This window comes from Mixophyes fleayi, unplaced genomic scaffold, assembly GCF_038048845.1.
Source record: "Mixophyes fleayi isolate aMixFle1 unplaced genomic scaffold, aMixFle1.hap1 Scaffold_1526, whole genome shotgun sequence".
NCBI classification, from domain to species: Eukaryota; Metazoa; Chordata; class Amphibia; order Anura; family Limnodynastidae; genus Mixophyes; species Mixophyes fleayi.
The window spans coordinates 72,501-89,578 of NW_027445962.1; the positions used below are offsets into that span (position 1 = coordinate 72,501).

Sequence of the window (17,078 nt, forward strand, 5' to 3'; positions counted from 1 at the left end):
AATGCTGGTGTTGAGATGCATAAGAGATGTAGGTCAGTAGGCAAGCAATACCTACAGCCACACCACCCGCATGTAATACTTAAAGCCGCACCACCCTGAACAAGATCAATCTTGTTTGATCTTGGAAGCTAAGCAGGACCGGGCATGGTCAGTACTTCAATGGGAGACCACCTGGGAATACCAGGAGCTGTAGGTTTTTTTTTTTTGTTTTTTTATCTCTCATTTTCCTGCTTCCTTCAACCAATATCATCTGATCTTGGAAGCGAAGCAGGGCCGGGCCTGGTTAGTACTTGGATGGGAGACCACCTGGGAATACCAGGTGCTGTAGGTTGTTTTTTTTTCGTTTTTTTTTCTCTCTTGTTCCTGCTTTCTTCAATGCTGGTGTTGAGATGTATAAGAGATGTAGGTTAGTAAGCAAACAATACCTACAGCCACACCACCCTGAACAAGATCAGTCTCGTCTGATCTTGGAAGCTAAATAGGACGGGCCTGTTCAGTACTTCAATGGGAGACCACCTAGGAATACCAGGTGCTGTAGGTTTTTTTTTTTCGGTTTTTTTTCTCTCTTGTTCCTGCTTTCTTCAATGCCGGTGTTGAGATGTATAAGAGATGTAGGTCAGTAGGAAAGCAATACCTACAGCTGCACCACCCTGAACAATCCTGATCTTGGAAGCAAAGCAGTGCCAGGCTTGGTTAGTACTTGGATGGGGGACCACCTGGGAATACCAGGTGCTGTAGGTTGTTTTTTTTCGGGTTTTTTTCTCTCTTGTTCCTGCTTCCTTCAATGCTGGTGTTGAGATGTATAAGAGATGTAGGTCAGTAAGCAAGCAATACCTACAGCCACACCACCCTGAACAAGCCCAATATCATCTGATCTTGGAAGCGAAGCAGGGCCTGGCCTGGTTAGTACTTGGATGGGAGACCACCTGGGAATACCAGGTGCTGTATGTTGTTTTTTTTTCGTTTTTTTTTCTCTCTTGTTCCTGCTTCCTTCAATGCTGGTGTTGAGATGTATAAGAGATGTAGGTTAGTAAGCAAACAATACCTACAGCCACACCACCCTGAACAAGATCAATCTCGTCTGATCTTGGAAGCTAAATAGGACGGGCCTGTTCAGTACTTCAATGGGAGACCACCTAGGAATACCAGGTGCTGTAGGTTTTTTTTTTTCGTTTTTTTTTCTCTCTTGTTCCTGCTTTCTTCAATGCCGGTGTTGAGATGTATAAGAGATGTAGGTCGGTAGGAAAGAAATACCTACAGCCACACCACCCTGAACAAGCCCAATCTCGTCTGATCTTGGAAGCTAAGCAGGGTCGGGCCTGGTTAGTACTTTGATGGGAGACCACCTGGGAATGTGCTGTAGGTTTTTTTTTCTCTCTTGTACCTGCTTCCTTCAATGCTGGTGTTGAGATGTATAAGAGATGTAGGTCAGGAAGCAAACAATACCTACAGCCACACCACCCTGAACAAGCCCAATCTCATCTGATCTTGGAAGCTAACCAGGGCTGGACCTGGTCAGTACTTCGATGGGAGACCACCTGGGAATACCAGGTGCTGTAGGTTTTTTTTTTTTTTCCCTCTTGTTCCTGCTTCCTTCATTGCTGGTGTTGAGATGTATAAGAGATGTAGGTCAGTAGGCAAGCAATACCTACAGTCAACCACCCTGAACATGCCTAATTTTGTCTAATCTTGGAAGCAAAGCAGGGCCGGGCCTGGTTAGTACTTGGATGGGAGAACACCTGGGAATACCAGGTGCTGTAGGTTTTTTTCTTTCGTTTTTTTTCTCTCTTGTTCCTGCTTCCTTCAATGCTGCTGTTGAGATGTATAAGAGATGTAGGTTAGTAATCAAACAATACCTACAGCCACACCACCCTGAACAAGCCCAATCTCGTCTGATCTTGGAAGTTAAGCAGGGCCGGGCCTAGACAGTACTTCGATGGGAGACCACCTGGGAATACCAGGTGCTGTAGGTTTTTTTTTTTTTGGTTTTTTTCCCCTCTTGTTCCTGCTTCCTTCATTGCTGGTGTTGAGATGTATAAGAGAAGTAGGTTAGTAGGCAAACAATACCTACAGCCACACCACCCTGAACAAGCCCAATCTCGTCTGATCTTGGAAGCTAATCAGGTCATGGCCTAGTTAGTACTTGGATGGGAGACCACCTGGGAATACCAGGTGCTGTCGGTTTTTTTTTCCGTTTTTCTTCTCTCTTGTTCCTGCGTGCTTCAATGCTGGTGTTGAGATGTATAAGAGATGTAGGTCAGTAGGCAAGCAATACCTACAGCCACACCACCCTGAACAAGCCCAATCTCGTCTGATTTTGGAAGCTAAGCAGGGCTGGGCCTGGTTAGTACTTTGATGGGAGACCACCTGGGAATGTGCTGTAGGGTTTCTTTTTCTCTCTTGCTCCTGCTTCCTTCAATGCTGGTGTTGAGATGTATAAGAGAAGTAGGTTAGTAGGCAAACAATACTCACAGCCACACCACCCTGAACAAGCCCAATCTTGTCTGATCTTGGATGCTAAGCAGGGCTGGGCCTGGTTAGTACTTGGATGGGAGACCACCTGGGAATACCAGTAGCTGTAGGTTTTTTTCTTTTCGTTTTTTTTTTCTCTCTTGTTCCTGCTTCCTTCAATGCTGGTGTTGAGATGTATAAGAGATGTAGGTTAGTAAGCAAACAATACCTACAGCCGCACCACCCTGAACAAGATCAATCTTGTTTGATCTTGGAAGCTAAGCAGGACCGGGCATGGTAAGTACTTCAATGGGAGACCACCTGGGAATACCAGGTGCTGTAGGTTTTTTTTTTTGTTTTTTTATCTCTCATTTTCCTGCTTCCTTCAACCAATATCATCTGATCTTGGAAGCAAAGCAGGGCCGGGCCTGGTTAGTACTTGGATGGGAGACCACCTGGGAATACCAGTTGCTGTAGGTTTTTTTTTTTTCGTTTTTTTTTCTCTCTTGTTCCTGCTTCCTTCAATGCTGGTGTTGAGATGTATAAGAGATGTAGGTTAGTAAGCAAACAATACCTACAGCCACACCACCCTGAACAAGATCAATCTCGTCTGATCTTGGAAGCTAAATAGGACGGGCCTGTACAGTACTTCAATGGGAGACCACCTAGGAATACCAGGTGCTGTAGGTTTTTTTTTTTCGTTTTTTTTTCTCTCTTGTTCCTGCTTTCTTCAATGCCGGTGTTGAGATGTATAAGAGATGTAGGTCAGTAGGAAAGCAATACCTACAGCCGCACCACCCTGAACAAGCCTGATCTTGGAAGCAAAGCAGTGCCAGGCTTGGTTAGTACTTGGATGGGGGACCACCTGGGAATACCAGGTGCTGTAGGTTGTTTTTTTTCGGGTTTTTTTCTCTCTTGTTCCAGCGTGCTTCAATGTTGGTGTTAAGATGTATAAGAGATGTTGGTCAGTAGGCAAGCAATACCTACAGCCACACCACCCTGAACAAGCCCTATCTCGTCTGATCTTGGAAGCTAAGCAGGGCTGGGCCTGGTTAGTACTTTGATGGGAGACCACCTGGGAATGTGCTGTAGGTTTTTTTTCTCTCTTGTTCCTGCTTCCTTCAATGCTGGTGTTGAGATGTATAAGAGATGTAGGTCAGGATGCAAACAAAACCTAGAGCCACACCACCCTGAACAAGCCCAATCTCATCTGATCTTGGAAGCCAAACCAGGGCTGGGCCTGGTCAGTACTTCGATGGGAGACCACCTAGGAATACCAGGTGCTGTAGGGTTTTTTTTTCTCTCTTGTTCTTGCTTTCTTCAATGCCGGTGTTGAGATGTATAAGAGATGTAGGTCAGTAGGCATGTAATACCTACAGCCGCACCACCCTGAACAAGATCAATCTTGTTTGATCTTGGAAGCTAAGCAGGACCGGGCATGGTCAGTACTTCAATGGGAGACCACCTGGGAATACCAGTTGCTGTAAGTTTTTTTTTTTCGTTTTATTTTCTCTCTTGTGCCTGCTACCTTCAATGCTGGTGTTGAAATGTATAAGAGATGTAGGTCAGTAGGCAAGTAATACCTACAGCCACACCACCATGAACAAGCCCAATCTCGTCTGATCTTGGAAGCTAAACAGGGTTGGGCCTGGTAAGTACTTGGATGGGAGACCACCTGGGAATACCAGGTGCTGTAGGTTTTTTTTTTCTGTTTTTTTAACTCTCTTGTTCCTGCTTCCTTTAATGTTGGTGTTGAGATGTATAAGAGATGTAGGTCAGCAGGTAAGCAATACCTACAGCCACACCACCCTGAACAAGCTCTATCTCGTCTGATCTTGGAAGCTAAGCAAGGTTGGGCCTGGTAAGTACTTGGATGAGAGAACACCTGGGAATTCCAGGTGCTGTAGGTTATTTTTTTCGTTTTTTTTTCTCTCTTGTTCCTGCTTCCTTCAATGCTGGTGTTGAGATGTATAAGAGATGTAGGTCAGCAGGTAAGCAATACCTGCAGCCACACCGCTCTGAACAAGCCCAATCTCATCTGATCTTGGAAGCTAACCAGGGCCGGACCTGGTCAGTACTTCGATGGGAGACCACCTAGGAATACCAGGTGCTGTAGGTTTTTTTTTTTTCGGTTTTTTTTCCCTCTTGTTCCTGCTTCCTTCATTGCTGGTGTTGAGATGTATAAGAGATGTTGGTCAGTAGGCAAGCAATACCTACAGTCAACCACCCTGCACAAACCTAATCTCGTCTGATCTTGGAAGCGAAGCAGGGCCGGGCTTGATTAGTACTTGGATGGGATACAACCTGGGAATACCAGGTGCTGTAGGTTTTTTTCTTTCGTTTTTTTTCTCTCTTGTTCCTGCTTGCTTCAATGCTGGTGTTGAGATGTGTAAGGGATGTAGGTTAGTAGGCAAACAATACCTACAGCCACACCACCCTGAACAAGCCCAATCTCGTCTGATCTTGGAAGCTAAGCAGGGCTGGGCCTAGTTAGTACTTGGATGGGAGACCACCTGGGAATACCAGGTGCTGTAGGTTTTTTTTTTTCGTTTTTTTTCTCTCTTGTTCCTGCTTCCTTCAATGCTGGTGTTTAGATGTATAAGAGATGTAGGTCAGTAGGCAAGCAATACCTACAGTCAACCACCCTGAACATGCCCAATCTCGTCTGATCTTGGAAGCTAAGCAGGGCTAGGCCTGGTTAGTATTTGGATGGGAGACCACCTAGGAATACCAGGTGCTGTAGGTTTTTTTTCTGTATTTTTTCTCTCTTGTTCCTGCTTCCTTAAATGCTGGTGTTGAGATGTATAAGAGATGTAGGTCAGTAGGGAAGCAATACCTACAGCCCAGTCTCCTCTGATCTGGGAAGCGAAGCAGGGCCGAGCCTGGTTAGTAATTGGATGGGAGACCACCTGGGAATACCAGGTGCTGTAGGTTTGTTTTTTTTTTTGTTTTTTTTTCTCTCTTTTTCCTGCTTTCTTTAATGCCAATGGTGAGATGTATAAGAGATGTAGGTAAGTAGGCAAGCAATAACTACCGCCACACCACCCTGAACAAGCCCAATCTCGTCTGATCTTGGAAGCTATGCAGAGCCAGGCCTGGTTAGTACTTGGATGGGAGACCACCTGGGAATACCAGGTGCTGTAGGGTTTTTTTTTATCGTTTTTTTTTCTCTCTTGTTCCTGCTTTCTTCAATGCCGGTGTTGAGATGTATAAGAGATGTAGGTCAGTAGGAAAGCAATACCTACAGCCACACCACCCTGAACAAACCTGATCTTGGAAGCTAAGCAGTGCCAGGCCTGTTTAGTACTTGGATGGGGGACCACCTGGGAATACCAGGTGCTGTAGGATTTTTTTTTTTCGTTTTTTTTTCTCTCTTGTTCCTGCTTTCTTCAATGCTGGTGTTGAGATGTATAAGAGATGTAGGTCAGGAGGCAAGCAATACCTACAGTAAACCACCCTGAACAAGCCTAATTTTGGAAGCTAAGCAGGCCCGGGCCTGGTTTGTATTTGGATGGGAAAGCACCTGGGAATACCAGGTGCTGTAGGTTTTTTTCTTTCGTTTTTTTTTCTCTCTTGTTCCTGCTTCCTTCAATGCTGCTGTTGAGATGTATAAGAGATGTAGTTTAGTAATCAAACAATACCTACAGCCACACCACCCTGAACAAGCCCAATCTCGTCTGACCTTGGAAGTTAAGCAGGGCCGGGCCTAGATAGTATTTCAATGGGAGACCACCTGGGAATACCAGTTGCTGTAGGTTTTTTTTTTTTTTTTTCCATCTTGTTCCTGCTTCCTTCATTGCTGGTGTTGAGATGTATAAGAGATGTAGGTCAGTAGGCAAGCAATACCTACAGCCACACCACCCTGAACAAGCCCAATCTTGTCTAATCTTGGAAGCGAAGCAGGGCCAGGCCTAGATAGTACTTCGATGGGAGACCACCTGGGAATACCAGGTACTGTAGGTTTTTTTCTTTCGTTTTTTTTTCTCTCTTGTTCCTGCTTCCTTCATTGCTGGTGTTGAGATGTATAAGAGATGTAGGTCAGTAGGCAAGCAATACCCACAGTCAACCACCCTGAACATGCCCAATCTCGTCTGATCTTGGAAGCTAAGCAGTGCTGGGCCTGGTTAGTACTTGAATGGGAGACCACCTAGGAATACCAGGTGCTGTAGGTTTTTTTTTTCATTTTTTTTTCTCTCTTGTTCCTGCTTCCTTCAATGTTGGTGTTGAGATGTATAAGAGATGTAAGGCAGTTGGCGAGCAATACCTACAGCCACACCGCCCTGAACAAGCCTGATTTTGGAAGCTAAGCAGGCCCGGGCCCGGTTTCTACTTGGATGGGAGACCACCTGGGAATACCAGGTGCTGTAGGTTTTTTTTTTTTGTTTTTTTATCTCTCATTTTCCTGCTTCCTTCAACCAATATCATCTGATCTTGGAAGCAAAGCAGGGCCGGGCCTGGTTAGTACTTGGATGGGAGACCACCTGGGAATACCAGTTGCTGTAGGTTTTTTTTTTTTCGTTTTTTTTTCTCTCTTGTTCCTGCTTTCTTCAATGCCGGTGTTTAGATGTATAAGAGATGTAGGTCAGTAGGAAAGCAATACCTAAAGCCTCACCACCCTGAACAAGCCTGATCTTGGAAGCAAAGCAGTGCCAGGCTTGGTTAGTACTTGGATGGGGGACCACCTGGGAATACCAGGTGCTGTAGGTTGTTTTTTGTCGGGTTTTTTTCTCTCTTGTTCCAGCGTGCTTCAATGCTGGTGTTAAGATGTATAAGAGATGTTGGTCAGTAGGCAAGCAATACCTACAGCCACACCACCCTGAACAAGCCCTATCTCGTCTGATCTTGGAAGCTAAGCAGGGCTGGGCCTGGTTAGTACTTTGATGGGAGACCACCTGGGAATGTGCTGTAGGTTTTTTTTCTCTCTTGTTCCTGCTTCCTTCAATGCTGGTGTTGAGATGTATAAGAGATGTAGGTCAGGATGCAAACAAAACCTACAGCCACACCACCCTGAACAAGCCCAATCTCATCTGATCTTGGAAGCCAAACCAGGGCTGGGCCTGGTCAGTACTTCGATGGGAGACCACCTAGGAATACCAGGTGCTGTAGGGTTTTTTTTTCTCTCTTGTTCTTGCTTTCTTCAATGCCGGTGTTGAGATGTATAAGAGATGTAGGTCAGTAAGCATGTAATACCTACAGCCGCACCACCCTGAACAAGATCAATCTTGTTTGATCTTGGAAGCTAAGCAGGACCGGGCATGGTCAGTACTTCAATGGGAGACCACCTGGGAATACCAGTTGCTGTAAGTTTTTTTTTTTCGTTTTATTTTCTCTCTTGTGCCTGCTACCTTCAATGCTGGTGTTGAGATGTATAAGAGATGTAGGTCAGTAGGCAAGTAATACCTACAGCCACACCACCATGAACAAGCCCAATCTCGTCTGATCTTGGAAGCTAAACAGGGTTGGGCCTGGTAAGTACTTGGATGGGAGACCACCTGGGAATACCAGGTGCTGTAGGTTTTTTTTTTCTGTTTTTTTAACTCTCTTGTTCCTGCTTCCTTTAATGTTGGTGTTGAGATGTATAAGAGATGTAGGTCAGCAGGTAAGCAATACCTACAGCCACACCACCCTGAACAAGCTCTATCTCGTCTGATCTTGGAAGCTAAGCAAGGTTGGGCCTGGTAAGTACTTGGATGAGAGAACACCTGGGAATTCCAGGTGCTGTAGGTTATTTTTTTCGTTTTTTTTTCTCTCTTTTTCCTGCTTCCTTCAATGCTGGTGTTGAGATGTATAAGAGATGTAGGTCAGCAGGTAAGCAATACCTGCAGCCACACCGCTCTGAACAAGCCCAATCTCATCTGATCTTGGAAGCTAACCAGGGCCGGACCTGGTCAGTACTTCGATGGGAGACCACCTAGGAATACCAGGTGCTGTAGGTTTTTTTTTTTTCGGTTTTTTTTCCCTCTTGTTCCTGCTTCCTTCATTGCTGGTGTTGAGATGTATAAGAGATGTTGGTCAGTAGGCAAGCAATACCTACAGTCAACCACCCTGAACAAACCTAATCTCGTCTGATCTTGGAAGCGAAGCAGGGCCGGGCTTGATTAGTACTTGGATGGGATACAACCTGGGAATATCAGGTGCTGTAGGTTTTTTTCTTTCGTTTTTTTTTCTCTCTTGTTCCTGCTTGCTTCAATGCTGGTGTTGAGATGTATAAGGGATGTAGGTTAGTAGGCAAACAATACCTACAGCCGCACCACCCTGAACAAGCCCAATCTCGTCTGATCTTGGAAGCTAAGCAGGGCTGGGCCTAGTTAGTACTTGGATGGGAGACCACCTGGGAATACCAGGTGCTGTAGGTTTTTTTTTTTCGTTTTTTTTCTCTCTTGTTCCTGCTTCCTTCAATGCTGGTGTTTAGATGTATAAGAGATGTAGGTCAGTAGGCAAGCAATACCTACAGTCAACCACCCTGAACATGCCCAATCTCGTCTGATCTTGGAAGCTAAGCAGGGCTAGGCCTGGTTAGTATTTGGATGGGAGACCACCTAGGAATACCAGGTGCTGTAGGTTTTTTTTCTGTATTTTTTCTCTCTTGTTCCTGCTTCCTTAAATGCTGGTGTTGAGATGTATAAGAGATGTAGGTCAGTAGGGAAGCAATACCTACAGCCCAGTCTCGTCTGATCTGGGAAGCGAAGCAGGGCCGAGACTGGTTAGTAATTGGATGGGAGACCACCTGGGAATACCAGGTGCTGTAGGTTTGTTTTTTTTTTTGTTTTTTTTTCTCTCTTTTTCCTGCTTTCTTTAATGCCAATGTTGAGATGTATAAGAGATGTAGGTAAGTAGGCAAGCAATAACTACCGCCACACCACCCTGAACAAGCCCAATCTCGTCTGATCTTGGAAGCTATGCAGAGCCAGGCCTGGTTAGTACTTGGATGGGAGACCACCTGGGAATACCAGGTGCTGTAGGTTTTTTTTTTATCGTTTTTTTTTCTCTCTTGTTCCTGCTTTCTTCAATGCTGGTGTTGAGATGTATAAGAGATGTAGGTCAGGAGGCAAGTAATACCTACAGTAAACCACCCTGAACAAGCCTGATTTTGGAAGCTAAGCAGGCCCGGGCCTGGTTTGTATTTGGATGGGAAACCACCTGGGAATACCAGGTGCTGTAGGTTTTTTTCTTTCGTTTTTTTATCTCTCTTGTTCCTGCTTCCTTCAATGCTGCTGTTGAGATGTATAAGATATGTAGTTTAGTAATCAAACAATACCTACAGCCACACCACCCTGAACAAGCCCAATCTCGTCTGACCTTGGAAGTTAAGCAGGGCCGGGCCTAGATAGTATTTCAATGGGAGACCACCTGGGAATACCAGTTGCTGTAGTTTTTTTTTTTTTTTTTTCCATCTTGTTCCTGCTTCCTTCATTGCTGGTGTTGAGATGTATAAGAGATGTAGGTCAGTAGGCAAGCAATACCTACAGCCACACCACCCTGAACAAGCCCAATCTCGTCTGATCTTGGAAGCTAAGCAGGGCTAGGCCTGGTTGGTATTTGGATGGGAGACCACCTGGGAATACCAAGTGCTGTAGATTTTTTTTTCTGTATTTTTTCTCTTTTGTTCCTGCTTCCTTCAATGCTGGTGTTGAGATGTATAAGAGATGTAGGTCAGTAAGGAAGCAATACCTACAGCCACACCACCCTGAACAAGCCCAGTCTCGTCTGATCTGGGAAGCGAAGCAGGGCCGAGCCTGGTTAGTAATTGGATGGGAGACCACCTGGGAATACCAGGTGCTGTAGGTTTGTTTTTTTTTGGTTTTTTTTCTCTCTTTTTCCTGCTTTTTTTAATGCCAATGTTGAGATGTATAAGAGATGTAGGTAAGTAGGCAAGCAATACCTACCGCCACACCACCCTGAACAAGCCCAATCTCGTCTGATTTTGGAAGCTAAGCAGGGCCAGGCCTGGTTAAGACTTGGATGGGAGACCACCTGGGAATACCAGGTGCTGTAGGTTTTTTTTTTTTCGGTTTTTTTTTCTCTCTTGTTCCTGCTTCCTTCAATGCTGGTGTTGAGATGTATAAGAGATGTAGGTTAGTAAGCAAACAATACCTACAGCCACACCACCCTGAACAAGATCAATCTCATCTGATCTTGGAAGCTAAACAGGACCGGGCCTGGTCAGTACTTCAATGGGAGACCACCTAGGAATACCAGGTGCTGTAGGTTTTTTTTTTTCGGTTTTTTTTCTCTCTTGTTGCTGCTTTCTTCAATGCCGGTGTTGAGATGTATAAGAGATGTAGGTCAGTAGGCAAGCAATACCTACAGCCACACCACCCTGAACAAGCCCAATCTTGTTTGATCTTGGAAGCTAAGCAGGGCCGGGCCTGGTTAGTACTTTGATGGGAGAACACCTGGGAATCTGATTTAGGTTTTTTTTTTTCTCTCTTGATCCTGCTTCCTTCAATGCTGGTGTTGAGATGTATAAGAGATGTAGGTAAGGAGGCAAGCAATACCTACAGCCACACTACCCTGAACAAGCCTGATCTTGGAAGCTAAGCAGTGCCAGGCTTGATTAGTACTTGGATGGGGGACCACTTGGGAAAACCAGGTGCTGTAGGTTCTTTTTTTTTGGTTTTTTTTCTCTCTTGTTCCTGCGTGCTTCAATGCTGGTGTTAAGATGTATAAGAGATGTAGGTCAGTAGGCAAGCAATACCTACAGTAAACCAACCTGAACAAGCCCAATCTCATCTGATCTTGGAAGCTAACCAGGGCCGGACCTGGTCAGTACTTCGATGGGAGACCACCTAGGAATACCAGGTGCTGTATGTTTTTTTTTCTCTCTTGTTCCTGCTTTCTTCAATGCCAGTGTTGAGATGTATAAGAGATGTAGGTCAGTAGGCAAGCAATACCTACAGCCACACCACCCTGAGCAAGCCCAATCTTGTCTGATCTTGGATGCTAAGCAGGGCCAAGCCTGGTTAGTACTTGAATGGGAGACCACCTGGGAATACCAGGTGCTCTAGGTTTTTTTTTTCATTTTTTTTTCTCTCTTGTTCCTGCTTCCTTCAATGTTGGTGTTGAGATGTATAAGAGATGTAAGGCAGTTGGTGAGCAATTCCTACAGCCACACCGCCCTAAACAAGCCCGATTTTGGAAGCTAAGCAGGCCCGGGCCTGGTTTGTACTTGGATGGGAGGCCACCTGGGAATACCAGGTGCTGTAGGTTTTTTTTGTTTTCGGTATTTTTTCTCTCTTGTTCCTGCTTCCTTCAATGCTGGTGTTTAGATGTATAAGAGATGTATGTCAGTAAGCAAGCAAAACGTACAGTCAACCACCCTGAACATGCCCAATCTTGTCTGATCTTGGAAGCTAAGCAGAGCCGGGCCTGGTTAGTACTTGAATGGGAGACCACCTGGGAATACCAGGTACTGTAGGTTATTTTTTCATTTTTTTTTCTCTCTTGTTCCTGCTACCTTCAATGTTGGTGTTGAGATGTATAAGAGATGTAGGGCAGTAGGTAAGCAATACCTACAGCCATACCGCCCTGAACAAGCCTGATTTTGGAAGCTAAGCAGTGCCAGGCCTGGTTAGTATTTGGATGTGGACGACCTGAAAATACCAGGTGCTGTAGGTTTTTTTTTTTCGTTTTTTTTTCTCTCTTGTTCCTGCGTGCTTCAATGCTGGTGTTGAGATGTATAAGAGATGTAGGTCAGTAGGCAAGCAATACCTACAGCCGCACCACCCTGAACAAGCCCAATCTTGTCTGATCTTGGTAGCTAAGCAGGGCCGGGCCTGGTTAGTAATTGGATGGGAGACCACGTGGGAATACCAGGTGCTGTAGGTTTGTTTTTTTTTTGTTTTTTTTTCTCTCTTTTTCCTGCTTTCTTTAATGCCAATGTTGAGATGTATAAGAGATGTAGGTAAGTAGGGAAGCAATACCTACCGCCACACCACCCTGAACAAGCCCAATCTCGTCTGATCTTGGAAGCTAAGCAGGGCCAGGCCTGGTTAAGACTTGGATGGGAGACCACCTGGGAATACCAGGTGCTGTAGGTTTTTTTTTTTTTCGGTTTTTTTTTCTCTCTTGTTCCTGCTTCCTTCAATGCTGGTGTTGAGATGTATAAGAGATGTAGGTTAGTAAGCAAACAATACCTACAGCCACACCACCCTGAACAAGATCAATTTCGTCTGATCTTGGAAGCTAAACAGGACCGGGCCTGGTCAGTACTTCAATGGGAGACCACCTAGGAATACCAGGTGCTGTAGGTTTTTTTTTTTTCGGTTTTTTTTCTCTCTTGTTGCTTCTTTCTTCAATGCCGGTGTTGAGATGTATAATAGATGTAGGTCAGTAGTCAAGCAATACCTACAGCCACACCACCCTGAACAAGCCCAATCTTGTCTGATCTTGGAAGCTAAGCAGGGCCGGGCCTGGTTAGTACTTTGATGGGAGAACACCTGGGAATGTGCTTTAGGTTTTTTTTTTTTCTCTCTTGTTCCTGCTTCCTTCAATGCTGGTGTTGAGATGTATAAGAGATGTAGGTCAGGAGGCAAGCAATACCTACAGCCACACTACCCTGAACAAGCCTGATCTTGGAAGCTAAGCAGTGCCAGGCTTGGTTAGTACTTCGATGGGGGACCACCTGGGAATACCACGTGCTGTAGGTTGTTTTTTTTCGGGTTTTTTTCTCTCTTGTTCCAGCGTGCTTCAATGCTGGTGTTAAGATGTATAAGAGATGTTGGTCAGTAGGCAAGCAATACCTACAGCCACACCACCCTGAACAAGCCCTTTCTCGTCTGATCTTGGAAGCTAAGCAGGGCTGGGCCTGGTTAGTACTTTGATGGGAGACCACCTGGGAATGTGCTGTAGGTTTTTTTTCTCTCTTGTTCCTGCTTCCTTCAATGCTAGTGTTGAGATGTATAAGAGATGTAGGTCAGGATGCAAACAAAACCTACAGCCACACCACCCTGAACAAGCCCAATCTCATCTGATCTTGGAAGCCAAACCAGGGCTGGGCCTAGTCAGTACTTCGATGGGAGACCACCTAGGAATACCAGGTGCTGTAGGGGTTTTTTTTCTCTCTTGTTCTTGCTTTCTTCAATGCCGGTGTTGAGATGTATAAGAGATGTAGGTCAGTAAGCAAGCAATACCTACAGCCACACCACCCTAAACAAGCCCAATATCATCTGATCTTGGAAGCGAAGCTGGGCCGGGCCTGGTTAGTACTTGAATGGGAGACCACCTGGGAATACCAGGTGCTGTAGGTTTTTTTTTTTTCGTTTTTTTTTCTCTCTTGTTCCTGCTTCCTTAAATGCTGGTGTTGAGATGTATAAGAGATGTAGGTTAGTAAGCAAACAATACCTACAGCCACACCACCCTGAACAAGATCAATCTCGTCTGATCTTGGAAGCTAAATAGGACGGGCCTGTTCAGTACTTCAATGGGAGACCACCTAGGAATACCAGGTGCTGTAGGTTTTTTTTTTTCGTTTTTTTTTCTCTCTTGTTCCTGCTTTCTTCAATGCCGGTGTTGAGATGTATAAGAGATGTAGGTCAGTAGGAAAGCAATACCTACAGCCGCACTACCCTGAACAAGCCTGATCTTGGAAGCAAAGCAGTGCCAGGCTTGGTTAGTACTTGGATGGGGGACCACCTGGGAATACCAGGTGCTGTAGGTTTTTTTTTTTCGGTTTTTTTTCTCTCTTGTTCCTGCGTGCTTCAATGCTGGTGTTGAGATGTATAAGAGATAGAGGTCAGGAGGCAAGCAATACCTACAGTAAACCACCCTGAACATGCCCAATCTCATCTGATCTTGGAAGCTAAGCAGAGCTAGGCCTGGTTTGTATTTGGATGGGAGACCACCTGGGAATACCAGGTGCTGTAGGTTTTTTTTTCTGTATTTTTTCTCTCTTGTTCCTGCTTCCTTCAATGCTGGTGTTGAGATGTACAAGAGATGTAGGTCAGTAGGGAAGCAATACCTACAGCCACACCACCCTGAACAAGCCCAGTCTCGTCTGATGTGGGAAGCGAAGCAGGGCCGAGCCTGGTTAGTAATTGGATGGGAGACCACCTGGGAACACCAGGTGCTGTAGGTTTGTTTTTTTTTGTTTTTTTTTCTCTCTTTTTCCTGCTTTCTTTAATGCCAATGTTGAGATGTATAAGAGATGTAGGTAAGTAGGGAAGCAATACCTACCGCCACACCACCCTGAACAAGCCCAATCTCATCTGATCTTGGAAGTTAAGCAGGGCCAGGCCTGGTTAGTACTTGGATGGGAGACCACCTGGGAATACCAGGTGCTGTAGGTTTTTTTTTTTCGTTTTTTTTTCTCTCTTGTTCCTGCTTTCTTCAATGCCGGTGTTAAGATGTATAAGAGATGAAGGTAGGTAGGAAAGCAATACCTACATCCACACCACCCTGAACAAGCCTGATCTTGGAAGCTAAGCAGTGCCAGGCCTGTTTAGTACTTGGATGGGGGACCACCTGGGAATACCAGGTGCTGTAGGATTTTTTTTTTTCGTTTTTTTTTCTCTCTTGTTCCTGCGTGCTTCAATGCTGGTGTTGAGATGTATAAGAGATGTAGGTCAGGAGGCAAGCAATACCAACAGTAAACCACCCTGAACATGCCTAATCTCATCAGATCTTGGAAGCTAACCAGGGCCGGACCTGGTTAGTACTTGGATGGGAGACCACCTGGGAATACCAGGTGCTGTAGGTTTTTTTCTTTTTTTTTTTTTCTCTCTTGTTCCTACTTCCTTTAATGCTGATGTTGAGATGTATAAGAGATGTAGGTTAGTAGGCAAACAATACCTATAGCCACACCACCCTGAACAAGCCCAAAATCCGTCTCATCTTGGAAGCTAAGCAGGGCCGGTCCTGGTAAGTACATGGATGGGAGACCACCTGGGAATTCCAGGTGCTGTAGGTTTTTTTTTTTCGTTTTTTTACTCTCTTGTTCCTGCTACCTTCAATGCTGGTGTTGAGATGTATAAGAGATGTAGGTCAGTAGGAAAGCAATACCTACAGCCGCACTACCCTGAACAAGCCTGATCTTGGAAGCAAAGCAGTGCCAGCTTGGTTAGTACTTGGATGGGGGACCACCTGGAATACCAGGTGCTGTAGGTTTTTTTTTTTCGGTTTTTTTCTCTCTTGTTCCTGCGTGCTTCAATGCTGGTGTTGAGATGTATAAGAGATAGAGGTCAGGAGGCAAGCAATACCTACAGTAAACCACCTGAACATGCCCAATCTCATCTGATCTTGGAAGCTAAGCAGAGCTAGGCCTGGTTTGTATTTGGATGGGAGACCACCTGGGAATACCAGGTGCTGTAGGTTTTTTTTTCTGTATTTTTTCTCTCTTGTTCCTGCTTCCTTCAATGCTGGTGTTGAGATGTACAAGAGATGTAGGTCAGTAGGGAAGCAATACCTACAGCCACACACCCTGAACAAGCCCAGTCTCGTCTGATGTGGGAGCGAAGCAGGGCCGGAGCCTGGTTAGTAATTGGATGGGAGACCACCTGGGAACACCAGGTGCTGTAGGTTTGTTTTTTTTTGTTTTTTTTCTCTCTTTTCCTGCTTTCTTTAATGCCAATGTTGAGATGTATAAGAGATGTAGGTAAGTAGGGAAGCAATACCTACCTCCCACACCACCCTGAACAAGCCAATCTCATCTGATCTTGGAAGTTAAGCAGGGCCAGGCCTGGTTAGTACTTGGATGGGAGACCACCTGGGAATACCAGGTGCTGTAGGTTTTTTTTTTTTCGTTTTTTTTTCTCTCTTGTTCCTGCTTTCTTCAATGCCGGTGTTAAGATGTATAAGAGATGAAGGTAGGTAGGAAAGCAATACCTACATCCACACCACCCTGAACAAGCCTGATCTTGGAAGCTAAGCAGTGCCAGGCCTGTTTAGTACTTGGATGGGGGACCACCTGGGAATACCAGGTGCTGTAGGATTTTTTTTTTTCGTTTTTTTTTCTCTCTTGTTCCTGCGTGCTTCAATGCTGGTGTTGAGATGTATAAGAGATGTAGGTCAGGAGGCAAGCAATACCAACAGTAAACCACCCTGAACATGCCTAATCTCATCAGATCTTGGAAGCTAACCAGGGGCCGGACCTGGTTAGTACTTGGATGGAGACCACCTGGGAATACCAGGTGCTGTAGGTTTTTTTCTTTTTTTTTTTTTTCTCTCTTGTTCCTACTTCCTTTAATGCTGATGTTGAGATGTATAAGAGATGTAGGTTAGTAGGCAAACAATACCTATAGCCACACCACCCTGAACAAGCCCAAAATCCGTCTCATCTTGGAAGCTAAGCAGGGCCGGTCCTGGTAAGTACATGGATGGGAGACCACCTGGGAATTCCAGGTGCTGTAGGTTTTTTTTTTTTCGTTTTTTTACTCTCTTGTTCCTGCTACCTTCAATGCTGGTGTTGAGATGTATAAGAGATGTAGGTCAGCAGGTAGCAATACCTGCAGCCAAACCGCCCTGAAAATGCCCGATCTCATCTGATCTTGGAAGCTAAGCAGGCCTGGGCCTGGTTAGTACTTGAGTGGGAGACCACCTGGGAATACCAGGTGCTGTAGGTTTCTTTTTTCATTTTTTTCTCTCTCTTGTTCCTGCTTCCTTCAATGCTGGTGTTGAGATGTATAAGAGAT

The 17,078-nt window shown here is 45.1% G+C and overlaps 8 non-coding genes and 52 pseudogenes across 8 annotated transcripts; all 60 read left to right on the forward strand.

Annotated features, from left to right (window-relative positions):
- The first annotated feature begins 423 nt into the window (after positions 1–423).
- LOC142115001 (5S ribosomal RNA) lies at positions 424–541 on the forward strand (annotated as a pseudogene).
- Positions 542–832: 291 nt separating this feature from the next.
- On the forward strand, positions 833–951 carry LOC142114825 (5S ribosomal RNA; annotated as a pseudogene).
- Positions 952–1,043: 92 nt separating this feature from the next.
- Positions 1,044–1,161, forward strand: LOC142114972 (5S ribosomal RNA; annotated as a pseudogene).
- A 91-nt stretch (positions 1,162–1,252) lies between these two features.
- LOC142114906 (5S ribosomal RNA) lies at positions 1,253–1,366 on the forward strand (annotated as a pseudogene).
- A 78-nt stretch (positions 1,367–1,444) lies between these two features.
- On the forward strand, positions 1,445–1,563 carry LOC142114862 (5S ribosomal RNA). Its single transcript, XR_012681915.1, has one exon. It is a non-coding gene; the product is annotated as a 5S ribosomal RNA (ribosomal RNA).
- An 83-nt stretch (positions 1,564–1,646) lies between these two features.
- Positions 1,647–1,764, forward strand: LOC142114884 (5S ribosomal RNA; annotated as a pseudogene).
- A 90-nt stretch (positions 1,765–1,854) lies between these two features.
- On the forward strand, positions 1,855–1,973 carry LOC142114838 (5S ribosomal RNA). Its single transcript, XR_012681913.1, has one exon. It is a non-coding gene; the product is annotated as a 5S ribosomal RNA (ribosomal RNA).
- Positions 1,974–2,065: 92 nt separating this feature from the next.
- Positions 2,066–2,184, forward strand: LOC142114857 (5S ribosomal RNA; annotated as a pseudogene).
- Positions 2,185–2,273: 89 nt separating this feature from the next.
- On the forward strand, positions 2,274–2,387 carry LOC142114982 (5S ribosomal RNA; annotated as a pseudogene).
- Positions 2,388–2,466: 79 nt separating this feature from the next.
- LOC142114866 (5S ribosomal RNA) lies at positions 2,467–2,585 on the forward strand (annotated as a pseudogene).
- A 93-nt stretch (positions 2,586–2,678) lies between these two features.
- LOC142114938 (5S ribosomal RNA) lies at positions 2,679–2,797 on the forward strand (annotated as a pseudogene).
- A 226-nt stretch (positions 2,798–3,023) lies between these two features.
- On the forward strand, positions 3,024–3,141 carry LOC142114977 (5S ribosomal RNA; annotated as a pseudogene).
- Positions 3,142–3,432: 291 nt separating this feature from the next.
- Positions 3,433–3,546, forward strand: LOC142114940 (5S ribosomal RNA; annotated as a pseudogene).
- A 77-nt stretch (positions 3,547–3,623) lies between these two features.
- Positions 3,624–3,743, forward strand: LOC142114856 (5S ribosomal RNA; annotated as a pseudogene).
- Positions 3,744–4,032: 289 nt separating this feature from the next.
- Positions 4,033–4,151, forward strand: LOC142114942 (5S ribosomal RNA). The gene has a single exon (XR_012681923.1). It is a non-coding gene; the product is annotated as a 5S ribosomal RNA (ribosomal RNA).
- A 91-nt stretch (positions 4,152–4,242) lies between these two features.
- LOC142115034 (5S ribosomal RNA) lies at positions 4,243–4,361 on the forward strand (annotated as a pseudogene).
- A 90-nt stretch (positions 4,362–4,451) lies between these two features.
- Positions 4,452–4,570, forward strand: LOC142115029 (5S ribosomal RNA; annotated as a pseudogene).
- A 92-nt stretch (positions 4,571–4,662) lies between these two features.
- Positions 4,663–4,780, forward strand: LOC142114889 (5S ribosomal RNA; annotated as a pseudogene).
- Positions 4,781–4,870: 90 nt separating this feature from the next.
- LOC142114819 (5S ribosomal RNA) lies at positions 4,871–4,989 on the forward strand. The gene has a single exon (XR_012681911.1). It is a non-coding gene; the product is annotated as a 5S ribosomal RNA (ribosomal RNA).
- A 90-nt stretch (positions 4,990–5,079) lies between these two features.
- LOC142115024 (5S ribosomal RNA) lies at positions 5,080–5,197 on the forward strand (annotated as a pseudogene).
- A 282-nt stretch (positions 5,198–5,479) lies between these two features.
- Positions 5,480–5,598, forward strand: LOC142114896 (5S ribosomal RNA; annotated as a pseudogene).
- Positions 5,599–5,690: 92 nt separating this feature from the next.
- LOC142114993 (5S ribosomal RNA) lies at positions 5,691–5,799 on the forward strand (annotated as a pseudogene).
- Positions 5,800–6,090: 291 nt separating this feature from the next.
- Positions 6,091–6,209, forward strand: LOC142114828 (5S ribosomal RNA; annotated as a pseudogene).
- An 86-nt stretch (positions 6,210–6,295) lies between these two features.
- LOC142114895 (5S ribosomal RNA) lies at positions 6,296–6,414 on the forward strand (annotated as a pseudogene).
- A 91-nt stretch (positions 6,415–6,505) lies between these two features.
- LOC142114822 (5S ribosomal RNA) lies at positions 6,506–6,623 on the forward strand (annotated as a pseudogene).
- Positions 6,624–7,249: 626 nt separating this feature from the next.
- LOC142114943 (5S ribosomal RNA) lies at positions 7,250–7,363 on the forward strand (annotated as a pseudogene).
- Positions 7,364–7,440: 77 nt separating this feature from the next.
- Positions 7,441–7,560, forward strand: LOC142114830 (5S ribosomal RNA; annotated as a pseudogene).
- A 289-nt stretch (positions 7,561–7,849) lies between these two features.
- Positions 7,850–7,968, forward strand: LOC142115011 (5S ribosomal RNA). Its single transcript, XR_012681927.1, has one exon. It is a non-coding gene; the product is annotated as a 5S ribosomal RNA (ribosomal RNA).
- Positions 7,969–8,059: 91 nt separating this feature from the next.
- LOC142115036 (5S ribosomal RNA) lies at positions 8,060–8,178 on the forward strand (annotated as a pseudogene).
- Positions 8,179–8,268: 90 nt separating this feature from the next.
- LOC142115031 (5S ribosomal RNA) lies at positions 8,269–8,387 on the forward strand (annotated as a pseudogene).
- A 92-nt stretch (positions 8,388–8,479) lies between these two features.
- Positions 8,480–8,597, forward strand: LOC142114868 (5S ribosomal RNA; annotated as a pseudogene).
- A 91-nt stretch (positions 8,598–8,688) lies between these two features.
- Positions 8,689–8,807, forward strand: LOC142114826 (5S ribosomal RNA). Its single transcript, XR_012681912.1, has one exon. It is a non-coding gene; the product is annotated as a 5S ribosomal RNA (ribosomal RNA).
- Positions 8,808–8,897: 90 nt separating this feature from the next.
- Positions 8,898–9,015, forward strand: LOC142115025 (5S ribosomal RNA; annotated as a pseudogene).
- Positions 9,016–9,297: 282 nt separating this feature from the next.
- On the forward strand, positions 9,298–9,416 carry LOC142114872 (5S ribosomal RNA; annotated as a pseudogene).
- Positions 9,417–9,707: 291 nt separating this feature from the next.
- Positions 9,708–9,826, forward strand: LOC142114849 (5S ribosomal RNA; annotated as a pseudogene).
- Positions 9,827–9,912: 86 nt separating this feature from the next.
- LOC142114834 (5S ribosomal RNA) lies at positions 9,913–10,031 on the forward strand (annotated as a pseudogene).
- Positions 10,032–10,120: 89 nt separating this feature from the next.
- LOC142114854 (5S ribosomal RNA) lies at positions 10,121–10,239 on the forward strand (annotated as a pseudogene).
- A 92-nt stretch (positions 10,240–10,331) lies between these two features.
- On the forward strand, positions 10,332–10,450 carry LOC142114894 (5S ribosomal RNA; annotated as a pseudogene).
- Positions 10,451–10,543: 93 nt separating this feature from the next.
- Positions 10,544–10,662, forward strand: LOC142114848 (5S ribosomal RNA; annotated as a pseudogene).
- Positions 10,663–10,947: 285 nt separating this feature from the next.
- Positions 10,948–11,056, forward strand: LOC142114978 (5S ribosomal RNA; annotated as a pseudogene).
- A 91-nt stretch (positions 11,057–11,147) lies between these two features.
- Positions 11,148–11,265, forward strand: LOC142114922 (5S ribosomal RNA; annotated as a pseudogene).
- A 78-nt stretch (positions 11,266–11,343) lies between these two features.
- LOC142114931 (5S ribosomal RNA) lies at positions 11,344–11,462 on the forward strand (annotated as a pseudogene).
- Positions 11,463–11,754: 292 nt separating this feature from the next.
- LOC142114845 (5S ribosomal RNA) lies at positions 11,755–11,872 on the forward strand (annotated as a pseudogene).
- A 288-nt stretch (positions 11,873–12,160) lies between these two features.
- LOC142115032 (5S ribosomal RNA) lies at positions 12,161–12,279 on the forward strand (annotated as a pseudogene).
- A 93-nt stretch (positions 12,280–12,372) lies between these two features.
- On the forward strand, positions 12,373–12,491 carry LOC142114859 (5S ribosomal RNA; annotated as a pseudogene).
- A 94-nt stretch (positions 12,492–12,585) lies between these two features.
- On the forward strand, positions 12,586–12,704 carry LOC142114882 (5S ribosomal RNA; annotated as a pseudogene).
- A 287-nt stretch (positions 12,705–12,991) lies between these two features.
- LOC142114990 (5S ribosomal RNA) lies at positions 12,992–13,100 on the forward strand (annotated as a pseudogene).
- A 282-nt stretch (positions 13,101–13,382) lies between these two features.
- Positions 13,383–13,502, forward strand: LOC142114877 (5S ribosomal RNA; annotated as a pseudogene).
- Positions 13,503–13,581: 79 nt separating this feature from the next.
- LOC142114824 (5S ribosomal RNA) lies at positions 13,582–13,700 on the forward strand (annotated as a pseudogene).
- Positions 13,701–13,792: 92 nt separating this feature from the next.
- LOC142114974 (5S ribosomal RNA) lies at positions 13,793–13,910 on the forward strand (annotated as a pseudogene).
- A 291-nt stretch (positions 13,911–14,201) lies between these two features.
- Positions 14,202–14,319, forward strand: LOC142114843 (5S ribosomal RNA; annotated as a pseudogene).
- Positions 14,320–14,408: 89 nt separating this feature from the next.
- On the forward strand, positions 14,409–14,527 carry LOC142114915 (5S ribosomal RNA; annotated as a pseudogene).
- Positions 14,528–14,619: 92 nt separating this feature from the next.
- On the forward strand, positions 14,620–14,738 carry LOC142114850 (5S ribosomal RNA). The gene has a single exon (XR_012681914.1). It is a non-coding gene; the product is annotated as a 5S ribosomal RNA (ribosomal RNA).
- A 292-nt stretch (positions 14,739–15,030) lies between these two features.
- LOC142115039 (5S ribosomal RNA) lies at positions 15,031–15,148 on the forward strand (annotated as a pseudogene).
- A 90-nt stretch (positions 15,149–15,238) lies between these two features.
- LOC142114898 (5S ribosomal RNA) lies at positions 15,239–15,358 on the forward strand (annotated as a pseudogene).
- Positions 15,359–15,645: 287 nt separating this feature from the next.
- LOC142114907 (5S ribosomal RNA) lies at positions 15,646–15,762 on the forward strand (annotated as a pseudogene).
- Positions 15,763–16,059: 297 nt separating this feature from the next.
- Positions 16,060–16,178, forward strand: LOC142114881 (5S ribosomal RNA; annotated as a pseudogene).
- Positions 16,179–16,471: 293 nt separating this feature from the next.
- Positions 16,472–16,589, forward strand: LOC142114949 (5S ribosomal RNA; annotated as a pseudogene).
- Positions 16,590–16,680: 91 nt separating this feature from the next.
- Positions 16,681–16,800, forward strand: LOC142114900 (5S ribosomal RNA; annotated as a pseudogene).
- Positions 16,801–16,890: 90 nt separating this feature from the next.
- On the forward strand, positions 16,891–17,009 carry LOC142115023 (5S ribosomal RNA). The gene has a single exon (XR_012681928.1). It is a non-coding gene; the product is annotated as a 5S ribosomal RNA (ribosomal RNA).
- The last annotated feature ends 69 nt before the right edge of the window (positions 17,010–17,078 follow it).